Below are 10873 nucleotides of genomic sequence, written 5' to 3' on the forward strand. Positions count from 1 at the left end.
AGCTTCTAATAACTTCTGTAAGTCTCCTGAAGAAATTTCCTGAGGAATTCTTGTTGGAAGATCCAAAGGATTTACTGAAGAAACTTCCGGAAAAAGTTCAGAAGGAACTTCCGGAGCAATTCTACAGGAATTCCTGTAGAAACTTCAGGGTGAATTCCGGATGTTTTTTTCTGGAGGAATACCTGAAGAATTTTCCTGATGAATTTTTGAAGAATATTTCTGAGGAATTACTGAAGCAATTTCCGGTAGAATTCCCGAAGAAACTTCTGGAGAAATTCTTGGAGGTAGTTCTGGATGAATTCTTGGAGGAGCTTCCTGATGTATTGCTGCAGAAATTTCCGAAAGCAATCCTGGAGGAAATACCAGATAAATTTCATAGTATACTTCCGGAAGCATTCTTGGAGAGTCATTCGGCAACTTTCTTAAAGGATCTTCCAGAGGAAGAACTTCCGGAGGGATCCCTTGTGGAGCTTCCGCCGCAATCCCGGGAAAACTTTCGAAAAAAAATCCTGGAGGAACTACTGGAGGAATTCGTGAAGGAACTATATGTATACCGAAGGAGTTATGGAGAAATTCTGAAGGATCTTCCAAATGAATTCCTGGAGGATTGTAGACGCGAGGTAATTAATTTCGAATGAAAATCAGAACGAACTGGCAAGTTCTGGTCCGGACTAGATGCAGATACAATTCTTAAGAAAATGAAATGAAAAGTAGAGAAAAAACGAACCCTCTCCTTTGCATAACATTTTCTATGCTAAGCAGATGTTAGTTTGAGACAGCGCATGAGATAAGAAAAACACGCCCACGCAATACACACGCGTGCATAAATTATCCATCTCTCTTTATCCTTTAGCAAGGATACGTTAAGCTCTACAAATGTGTTGCAATCTTCTCCTGATCTGGAAATGCCATAAGCAAATAGGAAAATGATAATAAAATTTAGCCCTTATGAGGCCATAGTATTATTTTTAGATTACAGTAGGGAAATAGACTGGTATTGAAAGGGATTCGGAAAAATACCAGCTGAAATAAAACCATTATTTAATATACATATTGATGTTACACCATGTAGTATTAAGACCCAAATTGTACATATTGCCTCAAATAAATCAAGTTCAAAACTCACTCCAGGGTTCTCGTGAATGAATCCGAACACCTCCCGACTAAGTGCAGGTAAATAGTTCAGTCTTAATAGAAGGTAATTAGTTCATTGCTTAAGTGAAAACTTCTCTCCTTGACTGGAGAAAAAGTAGCTGAAAGCAATTCAAAAGGTCGCCGGTAGCGAAAGTGTTCTCCTTTGGAAACCAAGTAACTACTCGAGATCATTCGGCGACAAACGTTGGCCCAGGAGCTTCGATAGGCCTTGTCATCCCCAGAGGAACGGAATCAAAGGCCTTAGGAGAACGGTGGCGTCGACATTTTGGTGGCTCCAGCAGAGGAACCTTTGGAGGACGGTCATTAACGAAAGGAGAGGTCCGTCTAGGAGTTGCGAACTTCCAGTCAGTTGAAATCTGACTGTTCTAGTGTGGCTTAAGCTGTCAGTGAAAATCGCGTGAACAATCGCGAACTTCGAGTCAGTAGAAATCTGACTGTTCTAGTGTGGCTTAAGCTGTTAGTGAAAATCGCGTGAACAATCGCGAACTTCGAGTCAGTAGAAATCTGACTGTTCTAGTGTGGCTTAAGCTGTCAGTGAAAATCGCGTGAACAATCGCGAACTTCGAGTCAGTAGAAATCTGACTGTTCTAGTGTGGCTTAAGCTGTTAGTGAAAATCGCGTGAACAATTGCGATCTTCGAGTCAGTAGAAATCTGACTGTTCTAGTGTGGCTTAAGCTGTCAGTGAAAATCGCGTGAACAATCGCGAACTTCGAGTCAGTAGAAATCTGACTGTTCTAGTGTGGCTTCAAGAAGTTAGTGAAAGCCGCGTGAACAATTGCGAACTTCGAGTCAGTAGAAATCTGACTGTTCTAGTGTGGCTTAAGCTGTCAGTGAAAATCGCGTGAACAATTGCGATCTTCGAGTCAGTAGAAATCTGACTGTTCTAGTGTGGCTTAAGCTGTCAGTGAAAATCGCGTGAACAATCGCGAACTTCGAGTCAGTAGAAATCTGACTGTTCTAGTGTGGCTTCAAGAAGTTAGTGAAAGCCGCGTGAACAATTGCGAACTTCGAGTCAGTAGAAATCTGACTGTTCTAGTGTGGCTTCAAGAAGTTAGTGAAAGCCGCGTGAACAATTGCGATCTCAGAGTCAGTTGAAATCTGACTGTTCTAGTGTAGCTTCAAACCAAATAGTGAAAATCGCGTGAACTTTGCGAAGGATTTTGTTTCGTGGAATAATCGCGAAAATAGTTCACGAAGAAGAAGTCTTGTGAAAAAAAAATCAACTCACAAAAACAAAAAGGAAGAAGAAAAGTGATTGCGCATAGTTCGCTAAAATAACCAGCGTCCACAGAGGTCAGAGGAACGAGCACCGACGAAGTGGAGAAAATTCTGGAACTGGTGACTATCATCTGGAGGAATATCCGCTGCTGCAGACACGGTTAACATTTCCGGGAGATCGTAAGCCGATGCAACAAAAGTAAGTCGTAACAAAAAATTCCAAAAATATATATTTATGCATATTTGTGAATATTCAAAATTTGAGAGAAGCACTAGTGAATAATAGTCAAATTTTCCTTTTCACAAAGAAAGTTAATTGATAGGGTTTCCAAACACGTTCAATCCAGATCAGGAATAACAAAATTACATTTGGTTTAGAGTTTGTGTATCCTTAGAGAAGATGGATTTTAAATTTACCATCAACAAAAATGGGCATTGTCGTCTTTGCCAGGACAAAGATGACAAGAGTTGTATGGTGGCCTGCGCTGATTGTGATCGCTGGTTTCACCTACACTGTGTTAATCTAAAACATCGTCCAACAGCAGAAGAGCCATGGACATGTTTCAAATGTGGTAAAATTAAAGCCGACTATCAGGCACTTACACAAAAGGTCGCATTATTGAGTACTAAATCAAACGACGACCCTCAAACTTCGCAAATAAAGGCTCTAGATGCTATTGTGAACAAAGTTAATAGTATAGATAAAACAGGGAACGTCACTGTGGAAAGACACATGGTAAGACAGTCTTTAATGGACTTGCCTTTACTTTGACGGAAATTACAGAGTGTGGTCTAGATTCAAACAGATTTTTCTCGAAACAACTAAGCAAGGAAATTTCTCAGATTTAGAAAATTTGAACAGACTACAGAAGAGTCTTAAAGGAGAAGCATTGCGTTCAGTGAATGCACTCCTTATAGATTCTTGTAACGTGCATTCAATTATGGAAAGACTAGAAGACCAATTTGGTAACATTGAGTTAATATACGCGGGTCTTTTACAAGATGTTCTAGCTTTAAAAAACCCAAAGTTTGATTTTCCTCAAACTATGATAGATTTTATTTCTGGGATTGAAAACTTGGTCATAAATATGAGATGCCTCGACCATGAGGAATATTTAAACGACCCCAGATTGCTCAAAGATCTTGCTTGTAAGTTACCACCTAGTTTGCATCAGAACTGGCTAACTAACTTACACGAACAAAAGGAACTTTCCTCTTTAGCAAATCCATTTAGAGCACCAACAATAGGAGACTTCTACGACTGGTTGAAGCCACAACAAAAGTTAGCAACAATGTTGTTGGCAGAGAAAGGTAAACCAATCGAAAGAACAACAAGATATGATAAACCAAACAGAGTAAACTTCCTTAACGAAAGACGAAGAAAGTGTCTGAAGTGTGGTAAAGACCATAAATTATCGACTTGTTTTGAATTTAGAAAAATGACTGTTGAGAAACGAAGACAATTTGTTGCCGATAAACAGCTTTGTTTCTCGTGTTGCAAACCAAATCATTCGCTGAAAACTTGTCGGGAAAAAAGACCTTGTAATATTGAAGGTTGTAATAACCATCACAATCGCTTATTACATTCCAATTCTGGGAAAGTAAAAAGTCAGAAGTGAAGGTAATAACTGGTAACGTTAATTACCATTCGCAAGGTTGTAACAAAGTTTATTATCAAATCTTACCCATTACATTAATTAATGGCAATCGACGAGTAAGAACACACATGTTTCTTGACTCTGGGTCATCTGTAAGTTTGATTGATAAAAATATGTCGGAACAGCTTAATGCATCTGGAACTAACAAATCCTTGACCCTAGCTTGGACGAATGGAGACATTCAAGAGGAGAATAGCAAATCAATTGAGGTGAAAATATGCAGCACGGAAGGAAAGTCATTTAAGTTGAAAGATTTGTGTACAATGAAAGAACTTTCGTTACCTTCCCAAACAATTGATTACCAATCATTGAAAAGGCAATATCCTTATCTTGACGGGATTGAGTTGAGTCTTACGAAGAGGCAAGTCCTACGATATTGTTAGGACTGCCGCATGCATATTTATTCAAAAGCTTAGAAGAGAGGTCGAGAGGTTTTAATGAACCAATAGCTTCAAAAACTCGACTAGGTTGGGTATTGTTTGGCAATAGTCGAGCTCCACCTAATCCATTCGGACGACCAGAACGGTTGCTGGTTGTAATGGAAGATGTTAGCGAGGAGAAATCTATAAGACAAATTATGTCAGATTACTTCTCCACAGAAGCATTCGGAGTTAAAATACCTCAGAACGAATTAATATCAAAGGTTGATGAACGTGCTTTAGCAATCATGAAAGACACTTGGAAACCAAAGGAGAAAGGATATGAAATAGGTTTGCTTTGGAAAAATGATAAAGTGGAACTCCCTAACAGCTTTCAAACCGCATTAAGTCGGTTTTGGAGGCAGGGAAAGAAGCTAGGCAAGCAGAAGGACTTGAAAAAATGGTATCATGATAAAATCGATGAGTACGTAGCAAAAGGATACTTAAAGAAACGAAGCCCGGAGGAATATATGGTTGAGAACCTCAAAACGTTCTACTTGCCCCACTTCATAACGATAAACAAGAATAAGCAAAACCAAGAATGGTGTTCGATGCAGCTGCTAAAATAAACGGAATATCATTGAATTCACAATTGCTTTCGGGACCAGATATGACTGAATCATCATTAGGAATCAAAATTAGATTTCGGGAAGGCCCAATAGCAGTAACCGGAGACATCCAGGAAATGTTTCACCGGGTAGCCATTAAAGAGGAAGACAGGTTCGCGCAAAGAATCGTCTACAGGAAACAACCCAATATTCGAGTAGATATATATGAAATGCAGGTCATGTCATTTGGAGCTACATGCTCACCAGCCTGCGCACAGTTTGTGAAAAACTCACATGCAGAGAAATACAGAAATGATAGCCCAGATGCAGTAGAAGCAATTATCAAGAATCATTATGTAGATGATTACCTAGATAGTTTTCATGATCTGGATAAAGCAATCAAGGTGACAACGGACGTCATACAAATACATGATGCAGGTAACTTTAGGATGAGAAACTTTATCTCAAACTCCAAATCGTTACTGAAACAAATACCGAATGACAGAATCTCTTTGCTATCGGAAGTTAGTCTTGATGACGAAGACGAATCTTACCATAAGGTTCTAGGAATGCATTGGAATACTCTGAACGATCAATTCATATTTAAAACAAATAGTTTGGATGAAATAACAATACCACCTACAAAAAGACAAGCTCTTTCTTTCATAATGAGTATTTATGATCCCTTAGGATTGATCGCTCACCTCACGATCGAGTCAAAAATCATTATGCAGGATATTTGGCGGTTGGGAATAGACTGGGACACGAAGATCCCCAAAGCCATAGCTGAGAGATGGGAAAATGGATAGGAAAACTTTATTATCTCAATTACCTCGAAGTACCGAGATGCTATTCCTATTTGAAAGCGGTGACAAAAAGGGAGATTCACGTATTCTGTGATGCTTCGTTAAATGCATTTGCTGCTGTTATATACATGAGGACGCTAAGTGAAAAGAGTATTGATGTCACGATCGTAGCCGCAAAATCAAAAGTTGCTCCAACCAAAATTATATCAATACCTCGCTTGGAACTGCAAGCCGCTGTATTAGGGACTAGATTGTCAAACACGATTCAACAAGAATTAAGACTAAAAATAGATCAGGTGACATACTGGTCTGACTCGAAAACAGTGTTGAGTTGGATTACGTCAGAGCTAAGGAAGTACAAACAGTTCGTTCAATATCGAGTAAGTGAAATACTTGATAGCACCTTACAGTCTCAATGGCGCTATATAAATACAGCATTAAATCCAGCTGATGAAGGAACCAAAGTCATCAACACTAAATCCATATGGATACAAGGCCCTGCGTTTTTAAGACTACCTGAAAAGGAGTGGCCACAAATGGAAAAGGAAAAGAATGTCTCAGATCGTAACCACGAAGAGCTTCGTCCTGTGTTCTCCATAAAGAAAATTAATAAACCAAATCTGGAATGGATGAACATCGAATGGTGTTCAGATTGGACACGCCTAAAAAGAGCCGTTAGCCTAGTTGTAAATTATGTGAGGAAACTTAAGGCAAAAGTAAACAATAAATCATTCGACATGAGAGTAACCGCAATTGACATGGAAAATGCTGAAAATCTATTGATCCAAAAGGCGCAATGGGAAGAATTTCCGGATGAAATGACAGAACTGCTCGTTAAACGTCAGGTAGACAAAACCAGTAGAATACGAACACTTACACCCTTTTGGACTCAAATGGTACGCTCAAATCAGAAACCAGATACAAGGATGCAAAATGTGTTCCTTATGCTGCACGTTATCCATATATACTTCCAGCACGGCACCACTTGACTAATCTCATTTTAAAAAATCAACATGAACAATATAAACACAAAAGTTGAAGGCAGCGATAGCAGCGATTCAACAGAAATATCATGTAATAAATATAGATGCCGGAATGAAACGAATTAGGAAAGCATGTCAATATTGTAAAAATGAGAGTGCCAAGGCAAACATTCCGAAAATGGCTCCTCTACCCGAATGTAGGCTACAGCCATATGTAAAACCATTTACACATACTGGTGTAGATTATTTTGGACCATACAACGTTTCGATCGGTAGGCGTACCGAAAAACGTTGGGGGGCTCTGTTCACCTGCATGACGACGAGAGCAATCTATTTGGAGTTAGCCCATGATTTGAGTGCTGATGCGTTCTTGTTATGCCTGAACTCTGTACAAAATAGGCGAGGTAGAATTAAACACCTATATAGCGATAACGGTACGAATTTCGTAGGAGCGAACAATGAGCTACAGAAAATTGAACATCGGTTAGCGTCACGTGGAATCGAATGGCACTTCAATCCTCCTGCAGCACCACACTTTGGAGGCGCATGGGAAAGGCTAGTTCAAGAAGTTAAGAGCTTATTACCCAACCAAACTGTACCCGAACATACTCTAAGGTCATTGCTAACAGAGATCGAAAATATAATTAACAGTAGACCACTTACCTCTATATCGCTAGATGCTACGGACGACGAACCACTCACTCCTAATCACTTTTTGATCGGTTGTTCCGGAGGAGCAGAACCATCATTGAATGATGTCTCCAAAACAGAAGCCAATAGACATCAGTGGAAAAGGGTTCAATCCATGGCAAAAAATTATTGGGATCGGTGGTTGCATGAATATCTTCCATCTCAAGCCAAAAGATCGAAATGGTATGATAAAGTTAAGAACATCAAAGAAGGAGATATCGTTATGATTGCTGATGACGATCAGAAAGCTAAATGGAAAAAGGGTATTATAACCAAAACACACTTATCAAAAGATGGTCAGGTAAGATCAGCTGTTGTAAAAACAGCTACCGGAGAATATACTCGTCCGGTTGTTAAGTTAGCTGTTTTGGATGTAAAACCAATGGAGTATGAAGATTTGGAAGCAAGCACTAATGACCAAACATGTAGAATAAAACAAGCCTTGAGTCAACAAAATGGTAATTCCCAAAACCAAAGCCAAAATAAACAAATAAAGCAGCAGGAAAAAGCAAAGAGCATGAGCCTAACATTAACAAACAAAGCGGTGCCATAAAACGAAGGATGAACCTACAAGGTAAAATACCACTGAACCAAAACCAAATAATTTTGTGGGAATGGTACGAGAAGAAGACAGAAGGAATGTTCAAATATACGAATACGGTAAACGACAACGCATTGACATAGATAAAGTAAAGCAAATTGCCGCATCCCTGGCTAGACCGAAGCCCATAAAGAAAGGACCACGGATAAGACCAGTAAACTGGTTTAACTGGATGGCGATATTGAATATAGCATGCGCAATATTTGGAAGTGCATTATCATTTGAAGGATCCGGACTGATTGCATATGATTGCGGAAACCCTGAAGTAAATCTTACAAGTTATTCATTGTTGGATGTTGCATCATGCATTCCCCCAACTAATAATCTCTCTACTAGTGAGATCCAAATACAGGTTCTACAACGAAGTGTCAAAAATGAAATACCAGCCTTTCAATGTAAAGTAATAATAAAGCGACGTATACAACATTGTGGGATGCACTCTCGTACTTCAGAATATGAAAGAAGTTACGAATATATCGTAAAAGACTTTACATCTGAAGAGTGTCGTCTGTCGCACCAACTAGGAATAGTAAAGTTGACACACGATCATCAATTGCGAGAACTAAAACGCAATGGAACCACCCGTGGCGAAACTTTGATTGTAGGATCAGTCTGGGGAAGTAACTGCAAAGGAGGGACATACAGAACACCAGTATATACATGGGTTGACGCCCTTGTGTTCTACGAATATGAAATAACACTTCGAGATTACATTGCAACTGTAGACTATGAAAATGATATAATTCATTTAAAAAATGGATTGACTTGTGTTCATTCTCAAGGGAGATGTCTAGACTCAGAAGATGGGTATATAACTTGGAATATAGTCCCGAATAATAAATGCGAAGATACCGAATATGAAGTAATTTTTGAGGGTATAGTAAACAAGACAAAAAATGAAAACAGCAAAGAGAACGGTAGAAAACTAATGTGGTTTATAGCACAGTTTCTAATACACATCTGTTTTCAATTCGAGCAAGAGAACCGACAAAACTTGTGGCCCTGTAAGATTTTAGACCGCCCATCCTCTAAGTCTTTTTGTCGAAGTCATAGGGTTCAAATCTCCCTTTATAAGAAAAATCATCAAAGGGAGAAACTTTGACTTGTTCATATATTTTAACTCTAAAATTACCCTTGTAGAAAATTATATCGGCCAAAGTATGTCAGAGCTCTATAATACAGTTATGACAGAAATGTGCAAAGTCGATAAGACATTAATGGAGACGAAACTCACGTTGGCGCGTCTCAATCCAACGGAATTTGTGACCAGCATAATTAAGAGATCAGGATATACAGCGGTAGTAGCAGGAGAGGTGTTACACATCCTAGAATGTAAACCTGTATATGTAACACCAAGATCCGATGATAATTGTTATCAGGAGATACCTGTTAACTATAATAATCAATCCGTGTATATTGCCCCAGTAACTCATATATTACAGACAAGAGGTACGCAAATTGACTGTACACCTCTGTTACCAGCAAAATTCCAAATAGGTGGAAGATGGTATACAACAGATAGTCGTATCGGGAAACCACTTCACCATTAAAACTTTCGACAGATATACTAACTTCCTGGACATATACACATTTACCTAATCTAATGCAAAGTGGGGTATACGACGCAGATAGTGTCATAAAAATGAGGAATATGATATACGAGCAAGGAGACAGACGCGTTGCGTCCAATGTCTTGCATAAAATCTTGATTGGACAACAACCAGAATTTCAAGGCTTCCGTTTCGACGCACTTGTATCCAATAAATTAGTCGAAGACGTCATAGACAAATACTGGGATAAATTTATGTCGTGGTCGGCGCGTTTGGGAAACATAACGTCAACATTCATAGGTATCTATATGATTGGTCGGATTATAAAATTCGCGATCGACACAATAATACATGGACGCATTTTGTACGATATATATGGTTTGGGTTGGCAATTACTAGCGTCGTTTTGGGACTCAATAACTAATTTTCTTTCGCATAGAAATAATATGCAAAGATCAACGCAACATGAAAATAATATACAATCTCCGAATCAGGATGAAGAACTTTCGCAAGTAGTGGAACCTTTAGCACCGTTATATCCACAATTATACTCGCGTACTGACGAAAGGGTTTGAGTAAACTAGGTGTTTACGGGCTCCGGGATGTAGACGCGAGGTAATTAATTTCGAATGAAAATCAGAACGAACTGGCAAGTTCTGGTCCGGACTAGATGCAGATACAATTCTTAAGAAAATGAAATGAAAAGTAGAAAAAAACGAACCCTCTCCTTTGCATAACATTTTCTATGCTAAGCAGATGTTAGTTTGAGACAGCGCATGAGATAAGAAAAACACGCCCACGCAATACACACGCGTGCATAAATTATCCATCTCTCTTTATCCTTTAGCAAGGATACGTTAAGCTCTACAAATGTGTTGCAATCTTCTCCTGATCTGGAAATGCCATAAGCAAATAGGAAAATGATAATAAAATTTAGCCCTTATGAGGCCATAGTATTATTTTTAGATTACAGTAGGAAATAGACTAAAAAGCTGGTATTGAAAGGGATTCGGAAAATACCAGCTGAAATAAAACCATTATTTAATATACATATCGATGTTACACCATGTAGTATTAAGACCCATATTGTACATATTGCCTCAAATAAATCAAGTTCAAAACTCACTCCAGGGTTCTCGTGAATGAATCCGAACAACTCCCGACTAAGTGCAGGTAAATAGTTCAGTGTTAATAGAAGGTAATTAGTTCATTGCTTAAGTGAAAACTTCTCTCCTTGACTGGAG

Source organism: Armigeres subalbatus, chromosome 1, assembly GCF_024139115.2.
Source record: "Armigeres subalbatus isolate Guangzhou_Male chromosome 1, GZ_Asu_2, whole genome shotgun sequence".
Classification (NCBI taxonomy): domain Eukaryota; kingdom Metazoa; phylum Arthropoda; class Insecta; order Diptera; family Culicidae; genus Armigeres; species Armigeres subalbatus.